This window comes from Brassica napus, chromosome C3 (assembly GCF_020379485.1).
Source record: "Brassica napus cultivar Da-Ae chromosome C3, Da-Ae, whole genome shotgun sequence".
In the NCBI taxonomy this organism is placed as follows: Eukaryota; Viridiplantae; Streptophyta; class Magnoliopsida; order Brassicales; family Brassicaceae; genus Brassica; species Brassica napus.
The window spans coordinates 9781597-9793388 of record NC_063446.1 but is presented as its reverse complement, the minus strand read 5'-3'; the positions used below and the strand labels follow the sequence as shown (position 1 = coordinate 9793388).

General features: G+C 44.7%; 1 non-coding gene across 1 annotated transcript; it reads right to left on the bottom strand.

Annotated features, from left to right (window-relative positions):
• Positions 1–620: 620 nt before the first annotated feature.
• On the bottom strand, positions 621–727 carry LOC125584724. Its single transcript, XR_007321633.1, has one exon. It is a non-coding gene; the product is annotated as a small nucleolar RNA R71 (small nucleolar RNA).
• Positions 728–11792: the final 11065 nt, after the last annotated feature.

The window sequence follows — 11792 nt, the reverse complement described above, 5'->3', positions numbered from 1 at the left end:
TTCTTTTGTTACTGACTCTTCTTCACCTCCCTTTAATCTACAGGTGTATGAACTTGCGGAGCAGGGGTCCATCAAACCTAGTTCCAAGAGCAGCAGACATCAGAGCTTTAGAGAGAGAGTGTGCTAGAAAGAGAAGAGAAGAAGAACATCAGGCTCAATTGCAGAGACTGAACACTGACATGGGAGACGTTCATCAAGAAGATGCAGGCGTCAATGGCGCTAACATCAATGGTCCACCTAACCAACAGCGAGCAGCTCGGCCCATTGGCACTTACGACCGTCCAAACATTCATGGTTATCGATTGGGAATCCGAGCACCCGCTGTGGCAGCCAACAACTTTGAGATCAAGTCAGGACTCCTCAACGTGATCGAGAACAACAAGTATCATGGCTTGGCTCTAGAGGATCCATTTGATCACTTGGACAGGTTCGACAGCTACTGTGGGTTGTCAAAAACCAATGGTGTCTCCGAAGATGCCTTAAAGCTCAAGCTATTCCCTTTCTCTTTAGGGGATAAAGCACGTCAGTGGGAGAAGTCTCTACCAAGCGACTCCATCACCACTTGGGATGACTGCAAGAAAGCATTCTTGGAGAAGTTCTTCTCTACTTCAAGAACTGCTAAGCTGAGAAACGAGATCTCCAACTTTCAACAGAAGGGCTTGGAAGGTTTCAGTGAAGCCTGGGAAAGATTCAAGGGGTACCAAGCTCAGTGCCCACACCATGGTTTCTCTAAAGAGAGCTTGCTGAGCACATTCTACCGTGGTGCTCTTCCTAAGTACAGGGCCAGACTGGATACAGCTAGTAATGGATTCTTCTTGGGGAGAACTGAGGAGGATGCAGAGGAGCTGGTTGACAACATGGTTAAGAGTGATGCAGTCTACAGTGGAGACCACGACAGAGGCAGTAGATCTGATGATAAGCAAACGAGGAAGAAGTTGAAAGCTCTACAAGATAAGATAGACATCCTCCTTGCTGATAAAGCTACCCAAGAGCAGCTGCACTTTGTTGGCAACCCAACCCAAGAGACACCAGCTGTTGTCCATGAAGTTGAAGGTTTGGAAGGTCAGGAAGAGTTGTGTTTCATCAACAACAATGGTAGCTGGTACAAGAAAGAGCCCAACTTTTAGTACAACAACTACCAACAGAAATCCTATTCCAACAACCAACAGAGTGGTTACCAGCCTCGAAACAATCAGCAAGGCAGCTATCAACCACAGCAAAACCCTCCTCCTGGTTTCAACAACAAAGGCAACAATTCTTCCCAACAACAATTTAATCCCTCTACCTCCACCCCTTAAGTCAGCAGCACTGATGCTCTACTGAAACAAATCCTGGAATCTCAAACAAGAAGTGAGAAGCATGTTGGCTATGAGTTGAAGAATCTTCACTCAAAGATTGATGGGAGCTACAAGTTCAGAGCTTTGGAGAACCAGTTTGCTGCCATGAACACTCAACAAAATCGCCAACAAGGTTCTCTACCTGGAAAGTCTGAGCAAAACCCCAAGGAAACCATGAAAGCTATCACTCTCAGGAGTGGTAAGGAGTTACCTCAGAGAGCTCTCACCAAGGATGCTGAGAAACAAAGTGAGGGGGTTGCCATCACCATAGATGATGAAGTGGTGATTGTTGATGAGAAGATCAATGACGAGATCTTGGAAAAGATAGTGGAAGCCAAAGGAAAAGGAAAGGTTGGAGAAGAGAAGAAAACAGTTAAAGATGGTGAAGTTGTCACTCCTGCAAGTGAAAGTTCTTTTGTTCCTCCTGCCTATGAACCTAAGCTTCCATTCCCAGGTCGATTCAAGAGGCAGTTGCTAGAGAAGTACAAAGCTCTGTTTGACAAGCAAATGAGTGAAGTCCAGGTCACAATGCCCATTATTGATGCTTTCATGCTGATTCCTCAGTACAGTAAGTTCCTAAAAGATGCTGTAGCTGCAAAGAAGAAAGAGATGGAGGGCATGGTGATTCTCACTCATGAGTGCAGTGCTATCATTCAGAGGCTGGTCATACCAAAGAAGCTAGAAGATCCAGGATGCTTCACATTACCTTGTGCTCTTGGGCCTATGGTATTCGATAGGTGTCTCTGCGATTTGGGAGCTAGTGTCAGCTTGATGCCCCTATCTGTTGCTAAGAAGCTCGGTTTCACTCAGTACAAGAAGTGTAGACTTTCTCTGGTATTGGCTGATCGTTCAGTTAAGTACCCTGTGGGTATCTTAGAGGACCTCCCAGTGATGGTTGGAAATTATGAGATCCCTACAGACTTTGTAGTGCTTGAAATGGGTGAAGAAGCTCAAGACCCTTTAATCCTTGGAAGGCCTTTCTTAGCCACAGCTGGAGCCATTGTTAATGTGAAAGAAGGCAAGATTGATCTCCATCTGGGTAAAGGGCACGTTCTCCATTTCGACATCAAGGAGGTAATGAGGAGGCCAACAGTTCAAGGGCATGTGTTCTACATTGAAGAGATGGACGCCCTTGCTGATGAAATCCTTGAAGAGTTGTCACTAGAGGACCCTCTACAGCATGCTTTGACTGTAGAGAAAGAGGCTGAGGTGGTTGAGAACCTGGAGAGTACTGCCTATGGGATGATGCTGGATTCACACCAGGGGTTTTTCAGTGAGGATCAGTACGAGGAGCTTCCCCAGATGGTTCACCAAGAAGTCTCAGTCACTCAACAAGAGGACAACCAGCAAGATGACTGGAGTGAACTTAAGGCACCTAAAGTGGAGCTTAAACCTCTTCCCCATGGTGTAAGGTATGCATTTCTTGGTCCTAATGAAACTTACCCTGTCATTGTGAGTAGTGAACTTACTGAAAGTGAGCTATCTGAACTTTTGAGAACACTTAAAAGATTTAGAAAGGCAATAGGTTACTCACTAGATGACATCAAGGGGATATCACCCTCTCTGTGCATGCATAGGATACATCTTGAGGATGAATCAATGACTTCTATCGAGCATCAAAGAAGGTTAAATCCTAACCTGAAGGATGTTGTAAAGAAAGAGATTCTTAAACTCCTAGATGCTGGTGTTATTTACCCTATCTCAGATTCTAAATGGGTATCACCTGTGCATGTTGTACCAAAGAAAGGTGGTATCACTGTGATTAAGAATGACAAGGATGAATTGATACCAACAAGAACCATCACATGTCATAGAATGTGCATTGATTACCGAAAACTAAACTCTGCATCTAGAAAGGATCATTTTCCATTACCATTTATTGATCAGATGCTTGAGAGACTTGCAAATCACCCATTCTATTGTTTCCTTGATGGGTATTCAGGATTTTTCCAAATCCCCATACATCCCAATGATCAAGAGAAAACGACATTCACATGTCCATATGGTACCTTTGCATATCGAAGGATGCCATTTGGTCTATGTAATGCTCCAGCCACCTTTCAAAGGTGCATGATGTCAATTTTCTCTGATCTGATTGAGGATGTTGTGGAGGTATTTATGGATGATTTCTCTGTCTATGGATCTTCGTTTTCTGCTTGTTTGTCAAATTTGTGCAGGGTCCTACAGAGATGTGAAGACACCAACCTTGTGCTGAATTGGGAGAAGTGTCACTTCATGGTCAAGGAAGGGATTGTGCTAGGACACAAGATTTCAGAGAAGGGGATTGAGGTGGATAAAGCCAAAATCGATGTTATGGTTGGTCTGCCTCCACCAAAGACAGTGAAAGACATCCGGAGTTTTCTTGGCCATGCTGGATTCTACAGGAGGTTCATCAAGGATTTCTCCTTGATAACTAGACCTTTGACCAGGCTGCTGTGCAAGGAAGCTACCTTCAGTTTTGATGTGGAATGCCTACAAGCTTTCAAGAAGCTAAAAGGTGAACTCGTTAGTGCCCCAATTGTCCAGCCACCTGATTGGGATTTTCCTTTTGAGATCATGTGTGACGCCAGTGACTATGCTGTGGGAGCTGTTTTGGGGCAGAAGAAAGATGGCAAAACCCATGTGATCTACTATGCCAGCCAAACCCTCAATGATGCTCAGATGAGGTATGCCACAACAGAGAAAGAGATGCTGGCAATTGTTTTTGCCTTTGAGAAGTTCAGGAGCTACTTGGTTGGGTCTAAAGTCATTGTCTACACCGATCATGCTGCCTTGAGACACCTTTTGGCCAAGAAGGATGCAAAACCCAGGCTTTTGAGGTGGATCCTTTTGCTCCAAGAGTTTGATATGGAAATCAAAGACAAACCCGGAGTTGAGAATGGAGTAGCTGATCATTTGTCCAGGTTGAGGGTAGAGTCTGGTATCCCTATTGACGAAGGACTTCCTGAGGAGCAGATCATGGCTATCGAAGCAGTGATAGCAGTCTGTGAGACTGGTAGGAAGCTGGAAGAAGTCCAAGCAACAGAGGAGAAAGAACCTTGGTATGCCGATTTAGTGAACTACCTAGCCACAGGAAAAAAAACCTCTGAATCTTGTGGGCTATGCCAAGAAGAAGTTCTATAAGGATGTGAAAAGATACTACTGGGATGAGCCCTACCTCTACATTCTCTGCAAGGATCAGCTTTATAGGAGAGTGGTTGCAAATGAGGAGATTGATGGGATCCTTGCACAGTGTCATGGATCATCCTATGGAGGTCACTTTGCCACCTTCAAAACAGTTGCAAAAGTATTACAAGCTGGATTCTGGTGGCCACATATGTTCAAGGATACACAAGACTTTGTTTCGAAGTGTGATTCTTGCCAAAGAAGAGGAAACATCACCAAGAGGAATGAGATGCCTCAAAATCCAATCCTTGAAGTTGAAGTGTTTGATGTCTGGGGTATTGACTTCATGGGACCATTTCCATCATCTTTTGGCAACAAATATATCCTTGTGGCTGTTGATTATGTCTCCAAATGGGTGGAAGCCATTGCAAGCCCCACCAATGATGCTAGAGTTGTAATCAAGATGTTCAAGAGCATCATCTTCCCAAGGTTTGGAGTTCCAAGAGTTGTAATCAGTGATGGAGGTTCCCACTTCATTAACAAACTGCTTGAGGGACTTCTCAAGAAGAACGGTGTGAAGCACAAGGTGGCAACTCCTTATCATCCCCAAACAAGTGGCCAAGTTGAGATTTCTAACAGGGAGATCAAATCTATTCTGGAGAAGATTGTGGGGATTACAAGGAAGGATTGGTCCAATAAGCTTGACGATGCACTTTGGGCTTATAGGACAGCGTACAAGACACCACTGGGCACCACACCTTTCAACCTAGTGTATGGGAAAGCTTGCCATCTGCCAGTGGAGCTTGAGTACAAGGCACTATGGGCAATAAAGTTGCTGAACTTTGACATCAAGAGTGCCAAGGAGAAAAGGCTCTTTCAGCTACACGAGCTTGATGAGATAAGAATGGATGCTTTTGAGAACTCAAGAATCTACAAGGAGAAGACTAAGGCTTTCCATGACAAGAATATCCTGAAGAGAGAGTTTAAAGAAGGAGATCAAGTTCTTCTCTACAACTCTAGGCTGAAGTTGTTTCCAGGAAAGCTTAAGTCAAGGTGGTCCGGTCCTTTCAAAGTCAAGGAGGTTAGGCCATATGGAGCAATAGTTTTGTGGAGCACTGATGGAAGAGACTTCACAGTCAATGGACAAAGGGTTAAGCTCTACATGGCTACTGCACCAGAGGAAGATGGAGTTTCAACTCCACTGTCTGATCCTACCCCGCCTAATCTAAAAGGAGGCAAAGTCAAGCTCGGGACTTAAAACAAGCTCACTTGGGAGGAAGTCCCATGCGTATCCTTGTATATATTGCATTGGTATTTTCATTTTTCATCTTATTGCATAAAAAAAAAAAGAGAGAAGTTGTGTGCAGGTGCTTGATCGGTTCAGTTTTGAGCAGGAGTCGTGCGTGGGAGCGAGGTCTCACAGCGACACCTCAAGGTCGCTCCAGATGGGAGCGAGGTTTCGAGAGCGACACTCCAAGGTCGCTCGCGTTTTCGTCGCCGGATCAAGAAAAATCGCCTCAGAGCGAGGTCTCGGAGCGAGGTCGAAAGGTCGCTCCAGATGGGAGCGACGTTATGGGAGCGACACCTCGGAGTCGCTCGCGGTTTCGACGAAACGGAGCTCAAAAAAAAAAATGACCCGGAGCGACGTCCTAGAGCGACACCTTGAAGTCGCTCCAGCTCAGAGCGAGGTTTCTAGAGCGACACTCCAAGGTCGCTCGCGGTTTAGTCGAAACACGACGCGAGGAAACGACTCGGGAGCGACCTCTCCCAGCGACACCCTCACGTCGCTCCCGAACCGGTCCAGGTAAGTTTCCTAACTCTAAACCCCGGTTTAATTCAAGTAAACCGACCCTAACCACCCTAGACCGAACCGGACGACCCTAAACCTACCCCAACCCCTGCGACTCCATCTCTATCACTCTCCCCTCCTCTCACAAACTCACAAACTCTCTCAAACTCACCCACACCAAAATTCCCAAAACCTTCTCAATTCTCACCCAAATCAACTAGTTCTTGTTTCTAAATCCAAGCTTTCGCCCCTGTAGTCTATTCTTCACTACCCATTCACCATTTCCTTTCATCCAGAGCAAGGTATTGAGTTTTTAAATTCAAATTCGTAGGTCCATGAACCCTAGAATTTGAAAGTCGAAATTTGGTCCTTTTCTTGCTAGAGTGTGGTGAAAATAGACTAGGGAAAGTTTATCTATCAAGTTGGGTTGTTGAATTAATGGTGAAATTGAGTTTAAATTGCACTTTGGCAAAATTAGGGTTCATGGATTTGGGGGGTTTTCGAATTTGATCTTAATTGGGTGTGTTTGTGGTGGACTAGATGCGTTAAGATGTTACATTGTTGCATTGTGTTGAACTTGAGTTTAAACTGAAAAATTCACCTGTTAAGTTCACTTTTGCAAAATTTTCACTTGCAAAGTCTTGCTTTTCTTTACTTCCATCTACTTATCCATTTCCAAGTTTGTAATTTTTCAGGTGAAAATGGTTAAGAAGACAAAGGGAAGGTTGGAAGCTGAGAGGCAAGAAGCCGAAAGTCAAGAGTTTGCCCTAAGAGGAAAAGCTTTAACCAGCGAGCCAACTGGCTCAGGGACGCAGAGGACTGTGCGACAGCAGACGTTGGCTGCAAGGAAATCGAAAGAACACGAGAAGAGGGCAGGAAAAGTGTACCAGTTCCCACCCATGAGGAAGGTGAAACTGAGAGTGAAGATGAGCCGGCACCTACGAAGAAAGCCAAGATGTCAAAGGGCAAAGGGGTTGCTGTTGATCGAGACAGAGCGAAAACTCCATCTGTGGAGGAGCTATATGATCATTTGAAGAATGGAGTCACTTGGGCTCCAACCAGGTTTGCCGACCTCGATTTGCTGAAGGAGTTGGGTCTAGAGTCTGATATTGAGGCGATGCTGGGACATTTGAAGATGCCAAAACTCCTCACCATGGCTTATCCTTTCTACAAGGATGTCACTTGTCAGTTCCTATCCTCTCTTGTGGTCACTTACCACGACACGCGCATGTGAGCGCATGGAAGGATGAAAAATCAGGTTCAGGTCAATGGAAGAGAATACAACATGAACTTCAAGGACATTGGGAGGGTCATGGGGTTCCAAGACCTAGAAGACCACTCACTTCCCAAGTGTGAGAACCTCCCCACAGAGCTCTGGAAGTTGATCACTGGAAACAAGCACTCTACCGGGGCGGACAAGAACTCACACATCCGACACCCGTCTGTACGCTACCTCCACAGATTGCTAGTCCATGCTTTTTACCCACGGAAGCAAGCTGGTACGGTTACTGAGGAAGACATGCGACTGCTCTGTCCGGCTATCCGTCCCTACGCTCAACCTGGAGTGTTACCCCTTCCCAGCACTGACATCTATGCTACCTTTGGGATGGTCAGTTTCTTTGTGGGCCGTCTCGAGCACTACAGAGACTGGGCGTGGTACACCACTGATTCGCGCCCAAAGATGGGGATAGGCGGAATGATCACACCACTGCTCCAATTTCTGAATGTTCCCTTGGGAAAGGACGCAGCGGGGCCTAGGTTCATTGATGGCACCTACTTGAGGATTGCCACCTATTTCAGTGGGATGTATGGGAAGGACTACGTCTACCACTACTACTTGCAGGGCAAGCCAGTCGAGGTGGTTCTTCCAAACCGGAACCTGACGAGTTTAGAGATACCTGGAGAGCTGTCAGCTTCAACATTCCCCAGGAGTACTTTCTCGGAGAACACGGGCCTCTCGATCCAATTCAAGCAGCTCCATCAAGGAAAAGGAGTGTCCCTACGCAACCTGATTCGCCTGTTGCAGACACATCTGAGCATATCTATGGACCTCCGCGCTACTACTTCAAGCCCCATGACGGAGTCCTTCCCCCTGGAGCTCTCCGTGATGCTCATGACCACATTGGTCGTCTCCAGAGGTGGAACAAAGCTCAGGACAGAACGATAGAAAAGCTGAAGGATAAGTGCAAGGCGCTCAGCAAGACTGTGAAGAAGCAGGCAAAGACTTCAGCAAAGTTCATGAAGAAAGTAGCTGATGTCTTAACTAGGGGAGGAATAGCTGGATGTAGCTCAGCCGATTTCGCTTCGCGAACACCTCAAACCCCCAGCCTCCACCCCCGCCTGATGCTCTTGGCTTCCCCCTCACTGCTGCGCAGCTTCAGCGTAAGTGGAGGAACCCACCCACTCAACCTTCCACTTCCGGCAACAAATCCCCATCCCTCGCTTCTTCAGACAGTGAGGACGAGATTGACGAGGTTGAGAGCCAACCATGGTATGGAGGCTCCGGTTCAGCATCTGGTGGTTACTACACCACCTTCCCTCCTGACGACGACGATGCTGGGGCATCTGCCCCCACCTACTATCCATAGGAGGTACTTCTTTCTCTCCCTTGTATATACCATTTCATTTTTGCATATTATTTTTCTTCTCGGTATCTCTCTCTTTCCTTGACCACACAGAGACTGTGTATCTCAAGTTTGGGGGGGGTACCAAGACGATCAAGATTTGATCATGTTTGATTGATGTGTTTCATTTGAGTCATGCATTGCACACCTATTTGCATAAAAAAAAAAAAAAAAAAAAAAAAAAGATTTTTCATTTAGTTTGCATCATTTGCACCATTAGGAGAGTCTAGAGCATATAGGTTGCATTCACTTGCATTGGGAGCAATGATTTTAAATGCCTTGTAAAGAACACTACGTTGCACCTGAGTAGCCATGCACCTCTCGAAAAGACTTGTATGTTTCGAGCCTTGAAAACTCTCTTGAAACTTGTTGATTGTAGAAACTCAGTCTTTGAAGCCAGCTACAACCTTATTTGAACTGAATGAACTTAATGCTTCTTGCTTAGGGTCTCTTGTGTACTGAGTCATGGCTATACACACTTGAGTTGTCACATCTTTTATGCCATTCTTTTTGACAAACTCTAGTGGTAGACCACTCCCAAAACCTTTCCTTCCTTTTAAGCTTTCATGTTTGATGAGTGAGGCCTTCTTCGGAAAGTTTTACATGTGCATAATGTTGAGAGTATCGGGAACGACAATGCTTGATCTTCATTTTTGCTGGATTGGACACTCTATTGTCTAGCTATAGGTGGGAGGGTGAGCGTTGTTGTAATCATGATTTGGGAGAAATAAAAAGGATAGATTCTTGTGCTTAGTGAATTGATTTATTGGGATAAGTAGAGAACCTCCAGCTCTAGTTTGAAAAGTCTTGGCTCCAACCAAAAATAAAAAATAATAAATAAATAAATAAAAAAAAAAAAAAAAAAAAAAGGCTGGGCTAAAGTTGTTAGGAGCTGAGAGACATTTTGAGGTTGTGAAAAATCCCTTATAGATTTCAAGGAAAAAGAGCTGATGTTTTTAGAATCTTTTGGTGAGAGGTGTGAGTTGGGTTTGACATTTGAGAGTGAATGTGTAACTTATATGTTTGGGAAAAGGAGTAGAACAATGGAGATTGAGCATTGTATGCATGAGTTGGTCCCTTTCTTAGATATATTATGTGCAATGTCAAGGCTACTTGTTTTGAGAGTAAACCACCTTAAAGATCATATGTTTTGAACCTCTTGAATCACTTGAATAAAAACCTTCCCTTACCCAACCAAATGACTTGGACCAACTGACCATTTGCAAGAATTCACTTGATATCTTATGCTTAATGAATGTGAGAGTTGGCAGATTTGAATGTGTGGATGCTTGATGATGAGTGTAGGGACAAAAGGAGTTGAGATAGGCCTAGAGAAGCTAGAGTGTAATAAGAGAGTGGGCTAATTGTGTTTGCTAGTGGTGTTTTCTTTTGGCTATGAGCTCCCACCTTCAACCTCTCTCCCTATGAGTTCTAGAAAGTTCACTTGTGGACAAGTAAAGAACAAGTTTGGGGGAGTTGATATCTTGCATATTTCTATTGTTTTATCCATTTATCCATGTGCATTTTGATCATATAGATTAGGATTTAGCCATGTTTAGGTTGCATTTTGCATACATGAGTCCTTATCAGGTATTGGAGTACCACATGGAGTTCTTGGAGACACTTGGAGGCATTTGGAGCTCAAAAATGAGTGTTTAGAGTGGTCATTGGGCGAGCAAGGCATGGGAGCGACCGTCTGGAGCGACACCACCAAGTCGCTCTGATCACCCTACTGGAGCGACCTAACCAGAGCGACAGGGAGAAGTCGCTCGCGTTTCATCACTCGGAGACGCGAGAGAGCGAGAGAGAGCGGAGCGACCTCTCGGAGCGACACAGCGAGGTCGCTCCAGCTGAGAGCGACGTTATGGGAGCGACAGGGAGAAGTCGCTCGCGGTTTCATCACCCAGAGACGCGAGAACGAACCCGGAGCGACCTCTCGCAGCGACACAGCGAGGTCGCTCCCGAAGCCTAGAGCGACTTGTCGGAGCGACGGGCTGAGGTCGCTGCGCGTTTTATTTCTACTCGAACTTGTGATTTCTCAAGGGCCTTTTGGTCATTTCATTATGCACGTTTTTATTTTCTAAACCTATGTTTTAATACTCTAGGAGCCACCAAGAGGGGGATCATCTTTGTTCTTAGAAAAACCACCAAAAACCTTTGGAAAGTCATCTCTTTGAATCAATTGATCAGTTTATTATTGAGAATTCTGTGTTCTTATCTATTTCCTGTGTCTCTACATGATTAATCTGAAATCCAAATGGGTTTAAGAGGAATCATGGAGATTAGTGAGTAATCACCTTTTGAATTCATGGGTTAGGGAGATTAGGGGATTAGGTTAGTTCTAGGATGTTTTAGTGTAGATCATTCTTGTTCCTTGCTAGTAGAGTATTCCTAATGCATCTTCTGAGTTGGCCACTCAAAAGTTGATCAATAGGCATTTCCCACCCGAAAGGTGTTTGATGAAATGCCTGAGACAACTCTCCTAGGCTTTTAGTATACTTTGCCAAAGACATTTGTTTAAAGGTGCTAAGATAGCTAATAGACTTGTTAGTAATGATTGCTTTCATATTATTCAACCAAAGACATTTGATGTTTGAGATATGTTAGCAAATGAGCATTTATCTAGACATAGAGCTGCTTAGAATTGTGTCTAGGCTTAAGGTTGATAGTTTGATTGATCATTTGCCTCCTTAGTTCGATACTTGATCACCCAAGGTCTAATCCCTATGCCCATGTTCTCTTTTCCCTTAGTCAAGAAGTATCATTCTGTTATTGCTTTCTAGTTTTAGTCATAGCTTAAAACCCATCTAAATCATTGGTTGCACTTAGATTAAGTGAGTAGTACTTGCATTCTCAGTGCTTTGATATCCCTCAGAACTGGTTCGACAATCATTATACTACAGCATTTGTCTTAGGAGCCTTGAAAACTCCTAACAT